Source organism: Leuciscus leuciscus (assembly GCF_965113295.1).
Source record: "Leuciscus leuciscus genome assembly, chromosome: 5".
NCBI classification, from domain to species: domain Eukaryota; kingdom Metazoa; phylum Chordata; class Actinopteri; order Cypriniformes; family Leuciscidae; genus Leuciscus; species Leuciscus leuciscus.
Window position 1 is genome coordinate 31,243,162 of NC_138729.1, and position 13,812 is coordinate 31,256,973.

Genomic DNA, 13,812 nt, shown 5'->3' on the forward strand with positions numbered 1-13,812 from the left:
AACATTTGCGCCGGAACACGCCTCCTCTTTTCGCTGAACCGCCCCCGGGAGCGCAAGTTCATTCCCTAATTTACCGACGTGCGTCTGTGGAGGGATAAAGTCCGCTGTGCGTCGGGTGCAAAATAGGAATGATACATGCGTCGGTGTACAAAGTCAATTGCGCTGGGTGCAAGATAGGGCCCTACATTTTTGTTTTGTTGGGTTTAGGTCTTTTGCTGCAGAAATTCAATGAAAAAAGACCCGCCTCAGAGTGCTTTATAGATGTACGGTTACAGTATACCATATGGTCATGCGACTGAAAGAACCTCAACATCTGAGTGTGTTTCCTAGATGGGAATCAGCTGTGATTTATATATTTGCATAATTCAATCAGCTGTTTCTCAGTAACAATAGAATAAAATACAGGGGATATATTTGTGTTTCAATTCAAAATATAAGCAGCTGTTTACCTTGACTTTAGCCTGTAAGGTTAGGTTTAGAACATGGTGTTATATGTTCTGACATACAGTGTTAAAGCATTGGTAAATTTGGCAGTAAAAGTCCATTGTTTTGGTCTTGTTTGAGCTTGTGTGTAAAAAAAGTTCAAGCATTTTAAATTTGTGTTAATTGTATGCATGTTGTGTTAAAGCAACAAGAAATGTGTTAATAGTATAGCTTACACAGACGGATGTAGTGCTAACTGTGTTAAGAGTTTTGGAAAATTGTTAAAAGTATTGAAAAATCTGTCATAGCAATCGTAAAAAAAACTGTAATAAAACAGTAGTCAAATAAAGATTTTGGTAATAGTAATTATTTTTGCTGTTTTGTTTCTAGTGGCTCAAAAATTAAATAATGTTACTTTAAATGCGTATTAATTAACAAGATACTTTGTTTACTGTTCTGAAAAGATAGGCATTAACATTAACTTTCTCAAAATCAGGCATGTCATTGACAAAAAAATAAGGGAAAACTGAACCAACCCCTGTACTGTGAAACAACGTCTGTCACTTGCATTGCTCCTGGGTGTAGCAAGGAGATTGACAGTGTTAAAGCAAAAGAAAAAAGGGTCAGTTTTCATAAACTGCTGCTGAAACAGAGAACAGTACTGCTTCGCTTCCTGATACACATTCAGACAGCCCCACTGCCTCAATATTTCCACAGTTATACTTGGCTATACAATGATGCAAACATGACTGTCAGAAATTAAAATGAACCACAACCATTATAAACACCCATTTTTCATTTTATATCCTCAACATACAGAGATCAAAGCTGATGCAAAATAATTATTTCTTAATATGACTCCACATTTACCAGTCAGGACTCCACATTATCCCCAAATTCCGTCATATTTGTTGCCATCATTGTTTTTATCTTTTTGCATTCCATGCAATAACACTTTTCCTGACTTATTTTTTTTCTTTTGGTCAACTACTTGGTAACAGATATTATGAGTTTATCCAAAGTCCCTTTCAAGGATCTATATAGTCTTCGGTTTATCTCACTGATCTGTATAATGGTGGTTTATCTCTATTAGCCAACAATTACAGCCACTATATTAATGCTGCCTTCATGTGCAATCGTAATTATCGTAAAATATGAGTTTCCTAGACATGAATGCCCTCTCAAGTCGTATTTACCACTGGGAAGCTTGGGGATAATTTTGATACCCAAGTTCCCAAGTTGGAAGTACCATAAACTTTAAACATGGCGGACGGGAGAACGATATCAGGTCGGAAAATACAGAATTATGTGTAATTACGGAAAAAAAAACATGCCTGCAAAAATGTATTGATTCACTCTTTCTATTCATGAATTCATGTCTCTATTTCTCCTGAAGTATTCTGTTCTTGTCACACGCCATTCTCTTATTTAGTCATTTAAAACAAAGAAAGCTGTAGATTATCTGAATTCCCACTGAATTTTCCATCATATTTTGTATAAAGATAGCATTTGGGATGTAGTGGAAAATTGGCCTGCCATTTAGAATGTTACTGTCATTTGATAAAAGAATCTGCTTTAATCTGCGGAATCTTCCAGCTATATGAATATTAACAGTCATTTCCACATAATCCTGTTGTATATCGTAAAATCGACATGAAACTGAAGTTACAATAGTCTTTTCTTTCCTATTGTGTGACGTATATATACGAGTGAAATGGCTTCTTGTACAAAAAATAAATAAAATGTAGACTTGATTTTGCCCATGGGGAATTGATTGGATCGTTGGGGTTTGCCATTGCTGTGATCTCATGTGAGTGACAGGTTGTCCCACTCTTGCGCTAGTAAACGTGTCAACAAAGAAGAGAAGAGATGTCACTGCAAGAGGGAGGTTGCTTTTACTCAAGATTGCAAGGGCACATGAATTAGCTCATGAAATGAATGAGTAAATCACCATAATAATAAATACTGCCATATTCCATAAAAAAAATAAAAATAAAAAAAAATAAAAAAAAATATATATATTTCATGGTGACTTTAATTTGTCCTCTGAATTTCCAGAATACCTGTGTTGCCCTCTGCATTTGTGTATAGGTGCATTCATGAAACATCTCTGGAAGCCATGCAAGACTTCACTTTCTCATTATTGATGTTCTTGAATCCAATTTTCCAATGTTCCTTTGCACCCCCTTTTTTTTTTTATCAAACTCCTCTTCAAGAGTGTGGTTACCTGGGCTTGTCATTACTCTGCGATTATTCTATTAACCGTTAACCATTCTCTTGTTATCAGCTTCTTCTGCCATGCTACACTGTAAAAAGTGATTCTGAGTTTTAGTCAGGTGGACTAGTAAAATCATGTCCTGTCAACTTGCAGTGTCTCACTACACAATAGGATGAGTTATGACAACCTCAACTTGAAGGGAAATGGAAAACTTTAAATAACGTGTTCATATAACAACAAAGCATAGGTTCTATCAACTTTCTGTGTAATGCGCATGTGCCAGAAACTCTACGTCATGATGACGTACTATTTGAACGAATTTGAAGCAGACGCGCCATCGCCATTTTTTTTGCACGAGAAGTTGCTGATGCAAGAAAAGACGAAGGAGCCCGCGTTTGAACGAGTACAGGTGGACTTTTATGGAGTGCAAATAATGAAATGAGTAAGTATACCCTAATTTGTGCTTTCTTTCATGTTAAATTAGGCTTGTTTCGTTAGCGCATCTCGTCTGTGTTTTGATTCCAGGCACATTTTGATTAGCACTACATTTGGCAAACTCGATTAATGTTAGCCAAATGCACTGCCAGGCAAATTTCTGCTCGCTCGACAGAGACACTGAGCTGCTGTCGAGACGTGAGCAGAAAGAGAAGTCGTCATTATAAGTTAATGTTTATAAATAGATAAAATAGTGTACATATAAGTTTTTTTTAGCGTGTTCTTAATCGGTTCATTATCGTTAGAAACACCTAATAACCAGTAATGTTAACGTTAAGTTAATATCTGAAGCAGCGCCGCCAGTCCATATTTGTGTTTAACATGACAAATAAAAATGCTTGATTGACTTATGTTTCTTAAACGCCCTGTTGTTATTTTTTCAAATGACATAGGCTACCATATGAATGTTTTTGAGCACGTGCAAACGGCGTGTCTTCTATAGGTAAGTTGTGATGTAAGTTATTAATATAAGTTCATACATTTTTGTAGTGTAATAATCACATTATTAAACTTATATGTAATTTGTGTTACCTGTGAAGCTCTGAAGAATCTTGAAATTCAGAATTACGTTATTTGTATTAAACATTTCCACATAATAAAAGCTATATAGCATTGCAACATCATCAGTATAATATTCAATGCATCACCCAGCCATAGAAATAAAAAGTGTTGATATTTTTTCCCTCATTGTATTTGGGGAGTAAGATGTTTTAGGGCTACATGATTATGACAAAAATCATAATTTTCCTATTTTGCCTATTACAATAAATTTGTTTACACAACAATTGTAGACACAAACAAGTGCTGTTCTATTAGAAGATATGGGCAAACTTAATATCCTAAGATTATATGACCAGTTCTTTCATGTTGAGTGAAATTAAAATGTTTTAACTTGTTAATGTTTTAAGACTGTCACTGAGACCCTGGCATCTTTGTTAAATTTGTAAATGCATTTATGTTTTTATAGATCAGCAAAGAATTCACCAGGCTTGTGTCAAAGGCCCCGAGCAAGTCCTTTTTGGAAGGCCTAGATGGTCATCTCTCAAAGCAGATACAGTTATTCAGGTCAAAGCGGTATGAGGACATTCCAGAAATTACTTCAGTACTGGAGAATCTTGATAAGGATGTGAGTCAATTTATTTTAAAGCAGTCTTTCTCTCCCCAAAATGACAATTCTGTGATCATTTACTTACTTACTCACATCATAAACCTAGTGATAGTGACATCATTTCATACAATGACTTCAGAGTAACTGTCTAAAAAGTAACCTATACGTTTTGTATGTCATATTCAAAGTCTTCTGCAATCATACAATCTCTTTGTATGATGAAAACATACACATTTCAGTCTTTGTTTACAATAATGTTTTATTGTATTAGCTACTACATAAATATCAAGCCTCATTGGTTCTTGCAAGTCTTTTGATCAAATGTCATGACACAAGAACTAATGAGGTTTGATGTTGTTGTTGTAGTATGTCGTAGTAACCTTAACATTGATATGATCTGATCAGTTCATTACACAAAGTTTTAAAATTTTTAAAATAGGCAACATAACTCATCCACTACTTTTAACTGCATTTTTTATAGTGTTGACTTGTCCTTTATAGAGCTTAACAGCCTAGCCATTGTTCATTTATGAATATTTTTGTATGTGTTTGAAGTGGCATGTTGGTGAGTAAATGACAATTATCATCTTTGGTAACCTATCCTTTTAAATCATTTAAAGTGTTGTTACAACCCCAATTCATTTAAGGCAGGGGTGCCCAATCCTGCTCCTGGGGAGCCAAGATCCTGCAGAGTTTAGCTTCAACCCCAATTAAACACACCTGAACCAGCTAATCAAGGTGTTCAGGATCACTACAAACTTCCAGGCAGGTGTGTTGAACCAAGTTGGAGTTAAACTCTGCAATACATTATTGGCCCTCCAGGAGCAGACTTGGAGTGTTTTCTTACTGGGGTCATTTGCTGCGGTACGAGCCCGAGGGCGATTGTTCCTGGTTTCACACTCAACTTGATTCTATCGAACCCTGGTGCGTTTGCGTGCATATTACATCATGGCAAACGTGCACGGCGCATGATAGAAAACAGAATGTGGGTCAATATAATTCGGTGCTATTATGCGCAGCTGAGTGAACAACACAGGTTTACTGTGTGTGTGTGTCGCATAAGGTGACCTTCTGCTGCTTGCAAACGGACTCTTTTGAGGAGACAGTGGATTTCCAAATTTGTTGCCCTGATTCCACACGCTGTGCGCGAACACACTGAAGGCTCACTCTCGCTCGTATCCAAGGTAAATCATCAACACTATCATCCCTTACATGTGTTTTATTTAACTAAATACATCCTAATCAGCTAAAACGCATGCGCAGGTCACTTTACTTCCTGTAAAACTGGGTGCGTGCTTGTTCAGGAAGTAAAGTGACCTGCGCATGCGTTTTAGCTGATTAGGATGTATTTAGTTAAATAAAACACATGTCCGGGATGATGGTGTTTAAGATTTACCTTGGATACGAGCGAGAGTGAGCCTGCAGTGTATTCGCGCACAGCGCGTGGAATCAGGGCAACAAATTTGGAAATCCACTGTCTCCTCAAAAGAGTCCGTTTGCAAGCAGCAGAAGGCAATCAGGCGCCGGGAACAATTGCGCTCGGGCTCGTACCGCAGCAAACGAGCCCAGTGTGAAAGCCCCCTAAACTAAACTGCTAGTGTGAAAGCACCCTTAGACACTCCTGATTTAAGTGCCATGAGCGTGTTACACCCACTATTAAATCTTATTTTGGTGCTGAACAAAAAGGTAACAAACAACTGTTGTTGCATCACATCACTGGTAAATTATTTACAACAAAAGTGTACAAGTGTAAATGTGCAAATTTGAAATGAATGTTTTTATTTTTTCTATAAACAAGACAGAGGGAGGGGAAGAAAGGATAAACGAATAAAGAAAAACAAAGGATTGAACCAATAAAGCTGGTACTTTAACCATCCTTTAATTTACAGACAACAAACCAAAGGATGAGGACTGCAGCATTGCTTGGCCTGCCATGGTACATGCGAGAGATTCCTTCAAAATTCATGAAGATATGTGAGGTAAGCTGAAACCTTTAAGGCAAAACAAGGAAAAATTGCAGGGGTCTGGGGACTGTAAATTGTTTGTGTAATTGGTTTTAAGTAATAGTACCTTGTTTTGTTTGCATTCTATAAAGCCCAGTGACATTGAAGAGGAAGTGATCAAGTGTGTGATCAAGGAATCCTACTGGTTGTGGAAAATATGATGGAACCTCAGTCAGCGTTCTACAATGACGTTGTCCTGGTGATTGAGGAAGAAGTGGTAATGCGTCACCTGAGTGCTGTACCTAATGCTTTTCTGAACCTGATGGGCCTGGTGTACGCATTAAACCTTGACTACCCAAAGAAATTTAAATTCACTTTTGAAGTGATACAGCGCCTGTTTATTGGAGTTGGATCAGACTCTTGCACCACAAGAGTTCACTTTTTGAAGAGCAAGTTGCTGAGATAAGACAGAAAACAAATGTTGGTATTCTTGATTTTCAAACAGACTGTTTTCTTGTTACCTTGTTCTGCTTGCTCTTTCCTTGCCATGTTTCTACAAGTGGGAATTGAAGACACTGTTTAAACAGTTTAATCTGTGAAGTTTTTAATACAGCTTATTGTGAATTCTTCTTGTACACTTGTTCCTGCAATGAAATTATCTGATAATGACAAGGAGAGTTATTTGTACTATTTTGGCTCTAAGATGGGTCTGTGCATAGAGAAGTTTGCACTTGTTTGTGTGAGCTGTATGCATGTGAGGGTTTTTCTTGTGGAGTTTTTTTTATCTTTGCAAGATAATTATTTGTGTCTGTGTCTTTTGGGTGCAATGCATCTATTTAAAAAAATAAATGCTGAGAGTTTCAATTTTGCAGTTGTTGATTTCATTAAAAATCTGGTTCCAGATAGATATCTAGAACTTCTTGTTAAAGCAAGCAATGAAGTCCAGTAAACTCAAATAGTTAAGTTATGATGTTGAGGAAAAATGACTATTTATGTCAATTAGACTTGGTTAATGGTTGTGAAAACATGAAAAATTAAGTTCATCCAATATGTTTTTCAGTTGACTTAACTAAAAATTATAAATGCTTATTAACTGATACAGTACGTTGGCTCAATTTACTGCAAGTTATTTCAACAAATACATACAAGTTGAGTGAACTTAAATCCTAACGTTGGCTAAACTTAACTGAGTCAATGCAACAAGATGACTTGACTAAGTCAAGTTGTGTCAACAAATCATTTTTTACAGTGTAGTCTTCCTCATTAACATAGATTTTTCTCCCAAACACGGAAGGAGCGTGGTCCGGCTCACAACACCGCTCATCCATCTCTTTCTCGCAAACACACACTCATTTGTCATTTATCTCCAGCTCTTTTTTTGTGCACTTGTCTCTCAAATGTATGCCTTGATGCAAACCTGGGCATCATTTACCTTTAATTTCCTCATTCTCGCACATGTTGGACTCAAACACACACACATGCACACACACTCGCATGTTTGTTTCACTATATTAATGAGGACACAGCATAGACTTCCATTGATTTTATATCAGATTACAGTTTTTCAAATTGCTTACACACATATTCTGAAAAAAACAAACAAAAAAACAAACAAAAAAACACTTTTAGTGTCTAAGCAATTTGAAAAAAACTGTAATGCTATTTTCTGTCTCCAAACCCTACCGATGACAAATACAAAAAACTGTGGATAAAGGTAAAATGTGCTTTACCTTTTCCTCCCAAGCATAACTGACAGAGACAATCACAACCATCTGGTGTTTCCAAACTACTAGAAGTAGATTGAAGTAGGTTTTGGGAGTTACCCAGAATGCACTGTGGACAGAGTAGGAGAAGTGCTTAGAGAAGAACAGAGAGAAAGACAATTGAGGGTGCTGGAGAAGAGAGGGGGATGGCACGGTGGAGACGTAGTAGGAATATAATCAAGACTGATGCAATCATTACTGTTGGCATTGTTACAAATCACAGTGCACAAATACTCCAGTAAACATGCTGAAAGGCGGCATGATTCACATGGACGGTGAGTTCAGGGGAATGTAGGTGTCTGTGCTCAAAGCAGACTCAGGGCTAACAAACAAACTAAATCCTCTGCTCAAGTGCCAGCCTTCTCTTCTTCGCCCAGCACTGGCCTCATCAATCCCTCCCTCTTTTTGTTTCTGCATGCTAAACAGCCTCAGGTTTAATTGTCCCTGGAGTGGGTTTTCAGCTGTTCATTTATAATGCAGAGAGGCTTTGCCAGGAACTGATAACCTTTACAACAGTACAGAGAGCGGGAAGAAAGAGAGAGAGAAAGAGCCAGAGCAGGAGGAGGAATAAACGAATAGAGAGGGAGAAGAAAACAACAGAAGAGGTAAATCCAAAAATGAGGAAGCCAAAAGAATTGTGTGAGGGTTGAAATGAACAAAGAGACAGTATTAGTATGTGGAAAGTGTGTGGATCTTAACATGAACAGGACACCATAATGAGTCTAGGTGATTAAACGAAGCTGTGTGTGTGTGTGTGTGTGTGTGTGTGTGTGTGTGTGTGTGTGTGTGTGTGTGTGTGTGTGTGTGTGTGTGTGTGTGTGTGTGTGTGTGTGTGTGTGTGTGTGTGTGTGTGTGTGTGTGTGTGTGTGTGTGGTTCAGGTATATGGGGACAAAATATCTCCACAAAGATGGCAATATCCGAAATTCTTGTCCTTGTGGGGACATTTTTTGGTCACCATGAGGAAATCAGCTTATAAATCATTCTAAGTGATGTTTTTTGGGAAATGTAAAAATGCAGAAAGTTTTCTGTGATGGTTTAAGTATGGGTATAATAGGGTATATTTTGGGCTCTCAGAGGTGATGATGGAAGCCATAAGCGACACTGTATTATTATTATTATTATTATTATTATTATTACTACTACTTTTTTTGTGTTGTTTTGTTATGATCATGACTTAATGTGCATCAAGCACTTTTTTTCTTCATAAGACTTTGAGACATGATAGTTTAGTAGTGTCATTATTTTTATTTAGTATACAACGGGACAAGATAGACCGAAACAGTTAATTAATCGCCTCAGCTGTAATTATAATTGCATTTCAAAAATTGTAAATATACAATGTATACTGCGTATGCAAATATGTTATCTTGGTCATAGCACTGCTTTTACATTACAATTTTGAATCAGAGTGAATTGAATATGAATTGAGTATGAATATGATGAGTAGTAATTTTTTTCATGTAAAAATTAATAAGTGGACCTCAGGGAATATTCTTAAATTAAAAAGAAAAAGCACATGCATGTGAGATGCAAAGTCCTTGAGTGTGCGCTACAACTAAAGACACAATTGGCTGAATAAAAGGCATTTTCACATAAGGCTGACATTTTAAAAGTATACAGTATGACCTAAATTTTTTCAGTGATCTAGTGGCGACATCATTCTTTGGTAAATGCGAACATACTGTAATACATATTTTCTTGTTGTATTTTTTTTTTAAATTCAAAATAATTTGAGATTACAAGAGAAAATATCGCATGTCAAAATCATGATAAAATTAAGTGAATCATGCCACAGCAAGCCAGAAAAATCAATAAAGATGCCCAGCTCCACTTTATTCTATTGAATAAGCTCATTTGGCTAGACACAGATTTGGGTTTGTGAGTGGAATCAACAAGAAGAACCAAGAGAAGCTGAGCTGTGTAATGCTGCCAGGTGGAGAGAGTGTGGATTGTAGACTACTTGAAAGCTCAGGAGTGAGCTGGGATTGCTTAGGTTAAGAAAAGACAGAAATGAGCAGATCTGCCCAGCTTCTGTCTCTTCTTTCTTTATTTCACAGATGCAGCCCACACATGTCCCTGCATAGGTTATGCAGCATTTGAAAGAGAAATCTGTAGCCATGTAAATGGCCAACGCAGTCGATTTTAGAGAAACAATTAATGATCGACTGTGTTTAAAAAAATGTGTGAGATCTTTACATTCAGTAAGCTAGTAAATCTGACCGGCCTACACTGTCATATATATATTTTTTTTTTTACTCTCTGTGGCCTGTCCTCCTGTAGTCAACTATCCTGTAAATCTGTAAAGCTATGTGGGCACTTTGAAAAGCTATGTTCTGGCATTTCCAGTATGGATTCCCACTGAACCGCAGGGCTGTCTGCACCAGGGAACAGTGCGCTTAACTGGGGCTGGAGATGATGGATGTGGCCCTCGCACCACTGGAGGAAGCCTCCATGTGTTTCAAGCTCCATAATACACCTACTCATTCATCTCTCTCCCTCCCATCCAGCACAACATTCCCATATGCTCTCGGTAATTACGGCCTGTATTTTTCTCTCTGACGCCCAGTGGAGGGAGGAACACTCTGTGGATGCATCTGTGAAGGTGTGTATAAATGGTCTCCTCAAGCTCCTCTTCCTCTTGAGTGAGTAGCAGCAGCAGACTTTCCCTCATTTCTTTTCTTTATTTAGTCTAATGTTAGACCTGCAATCCCATTACAAGGCTCTTGGTGAATTTAAAAGGCTCGATTGGACAAGTTTAAAAAGGAATGAGTAAATCTGAAAGTCAAACCATTTTTCTTCTTCCTCTTCCACCCCGAAAACACGCCGCAGGAGTGGCTGCCGAGCCCGGTTAAGTCTCTTAGCATCTCACCCTCATGCTGAGAGACAAGACAGATCAAAAACCCTTCTCTCTGCGCTGTCTCTCTATCTCATCCCCTCCCTTCATCCATGTCTCTTTCTTTCTTTTTTTCACCCTCTGTTATTTCTTTTCCACTTATTCCAATTCTCTCTTTTAATATTTTTTTTTGCATCCCTCTCATTCAATCCTTTCCTATTTTGGTCATTTGCTTTCATGTCGCAGTTCGAGAGACTGACTCGAAGATTCTTTCTGGAGTGTGCGGAGGGAGGGGAGGTGTAAACAAAAAAAGGATGATGGATTGCTTTGTTTTGTGAACCCAAGCATGCCTCATCCCTCCACCCCTGATTTGCAGTGCTCCTTTTTGCAGTTTCTTGAGTGGACTAATTCTTTTTAAAAATATGCAAAACCAATCACATTTAGAGAAAGCGTTTGTGTAATTAATTTAACCCTTTCTTCTGTGATTTTTCCTTTTTCAGTTTGGTGTAATTCCATTTACTGACATCAGGTTTATTTTCCAGAATAAGAGTTGTTTAAGGAAGATGCCACTTTTTTGTGGACACATGGTGCCATCTAGTGTTTGAGGGATGGAACTAACCTGCAGGACTATAATGAATTAATGATTTATGTTTTTTTGTCACATTCCAATAAAATCCTGTATTTTAGACCTTTTGTTAAATAATTAATGTTAAGAACAAGGTACCGCATAACTTTTAATTATTTTGACATTTTTATTAGGCTACTGAAAAAATCTAACTTTGCAAAAAATATTATTATTTACTAACTTAAAACAGCTGGGTTAAAAATGACCCAACAGATAACACAATGGTAGGTTGATATACCGACCTATTGTTGGGTTATTTTATCCCAATGTATTGGATAGCTTAAAGGGATAGTTCACTTTGAAATAAATGTTTGGTATGTTTTAGCTTACCTCAAGGGCATCCAAGATGTAGGTGTCTTTTTTTCCGCAGTAGTTTCAATTTTGATATTTTTAGGTCAAACCGTTCTTGTCTGTCAGTCATAATGCAGGTCTATGGTCATTATCTCAAAACACAAGCACAGAGTCCAAATTAAAACAATTCCCCGTCGTCCAAATTAAACAATTCCCCATCGTAAGTACACATTGATGGCCTAAGACACGAAACGAGCAGTTTGTGTGAGAAAACGAACAGTATTTATATCGTTTTTACCACTTATACGCAGCCATGTCGAAGTGATCTGATCTGACGTGTACGCAGACTGGTGCATAGATATATACACTAGATGTCGCCTTAAAGACATTCGTTCCAATGAACTGCCGTAGACAAGGCGACATCTAGTGTATATATCTATGCACCAGTCTGCGTACACGTCAGATCAGATCACTTCGACATGGCTGCGTATAAGTGGTAAAAACGATATAAATACTGTTCGTTTTCTCACACAAACCGCTCGTTTCGTGTCTTGGGCCATCAATGTGTACTTACGATGGGGAATTGTTTAATGTGGACGACGGGGAATTGTTTTAATTTGGACTCTGTGCATGTGTTTTGAGATAATGACCATAGACCTGCATTATATGACTGACAGACAAGAACGGTTTGACCTAAAAATAGCAAAATTGAAACTACTGCGGAAAAAAGACACCTACATCTTGGATGCCCTTGAGGTAAGCTAAAACATACCAAAAATTAATTTCAAAGTGAACTATCCCTTTAAATGTGAGTGTGTCGCCCCAAATATCTGGGAAATAACTTCCTCCCAAAAAACTGTTGATACGGACATTGAAAGTGAGGAAATACTTTATATTTTGTATTTTTTACGTTTGAAATTGATCGGCTACAAAGCGTTCATGTCAAGAGTGCAGATAAAACTGATTTAAAAATCACTCCACAGTGGGAGAAGTACAGTAAACATACAGTGCCCTCCACAATTAATGAAACCCCTGGTAAATATGATCAAAACTGGCTGTAAAAAATAAATCTGCATCGTTTATCCTTTTGATCTTTCATTCAAAAAATGTGCAAAATTCTAACCTTTCATTGAAGTAAATTGGCCACAATTATTGGCACCCCTAGAATTTTTTACGAGTAAAATATCTCTGAAGTATATTTCCATTAATATTTACCTTTTTTAGTACACCAGGGTGACTAGGAACATGAAACTGTCCAGCTATGACTTCGTGTTTCACAGGAGTTTAAATATGAGGAAACACAAAGGCCAAATCCCCTTAATCATCCATCACAATGAGTAAAACCACAGAAAATAGTTCTGATGCGTAGCAAAAGATTGTTGAACTTCACAAAATAGAAAGTGGCTGTAAGACAATAGCTAAAGAATTGAAAATCCCCATTTTGACCATCAGGGCAATAATTAAGAAGTTCCAATCAACTAAAGATGTTACAAATCTGCCAGGAAGATGACGTGTGTCTATACTGTCTTAATGCACGGCGAGGATGAAAGTTTGAGTGGCCAAAGACTCTTCAAGGATCACAGATGGAGAATTGCAGAGATTAGTTGAGTCTTGGGGTCAGAAAGCCCCCCCCCAAAAAAAAAAAAAAAACCCTACATCCCCACATGTTGTTTGGGAGGGTTTCAAGAAAAATCCTCCTCGCTCCTCCAGAAACAAACTCCAGCATATTCAGTTGTCAGACTCGACTGGAACTTCAAACGGCACAGGCTTCTGTGGTCAGATGAGACTAAAAAAAGAGCTTTTTGGCAGCAAACACACTAGATGGGTTTGGTGAACACAAGGATAAAAAGTACCCCATGTGTACAATTTAATATACCATTGGATCTTATATGTTGTGGGCCTATTTTTCTGCTGGAGGTACTGAACTTCTTGTTCAGATACATGGCATCGTGGGTTCTATCAAATATCAACAGATAAAAAATCAAAACCTGACGCCTTCTGCTAGAAATCTTATAATGGGCCGTGGTTGGATCTTCCATCAGGACAATGATCCAAAACAAACATCAAAATCAACACAAAAATTTGTTGCGGAGCACAAAATGAAGCTTCTGC

At 37.5% G+C, this 13,812-nt stretch overlaps 2 long non-coding RNA genes across 2 annotated transcripts in view; one reads left to right on the forward strand and one right to left on the reverse strand.

Moving 5' to 3' along the window:
* The window catches only part of LOC309498358, a 179,194-nt gene that overhangs the window by 36,234 nt on the left and 129,148 nt on the right, over window positions 1-13,812 (reverse strand). The window lies entirely within an intron of this gene.
* Window positions 2,732-6,736, forward strand: LOC309498356. The gene is made up of 4 exons (XR_014205921.1): window positions 2,732-3,083; window positions 4,104-4,262; window positions 6,134-6,223; window positions 6,340-6,736. It is a non-coding gene; the product is annotated as an uncharacterized lncRNA (long non-coding RNA).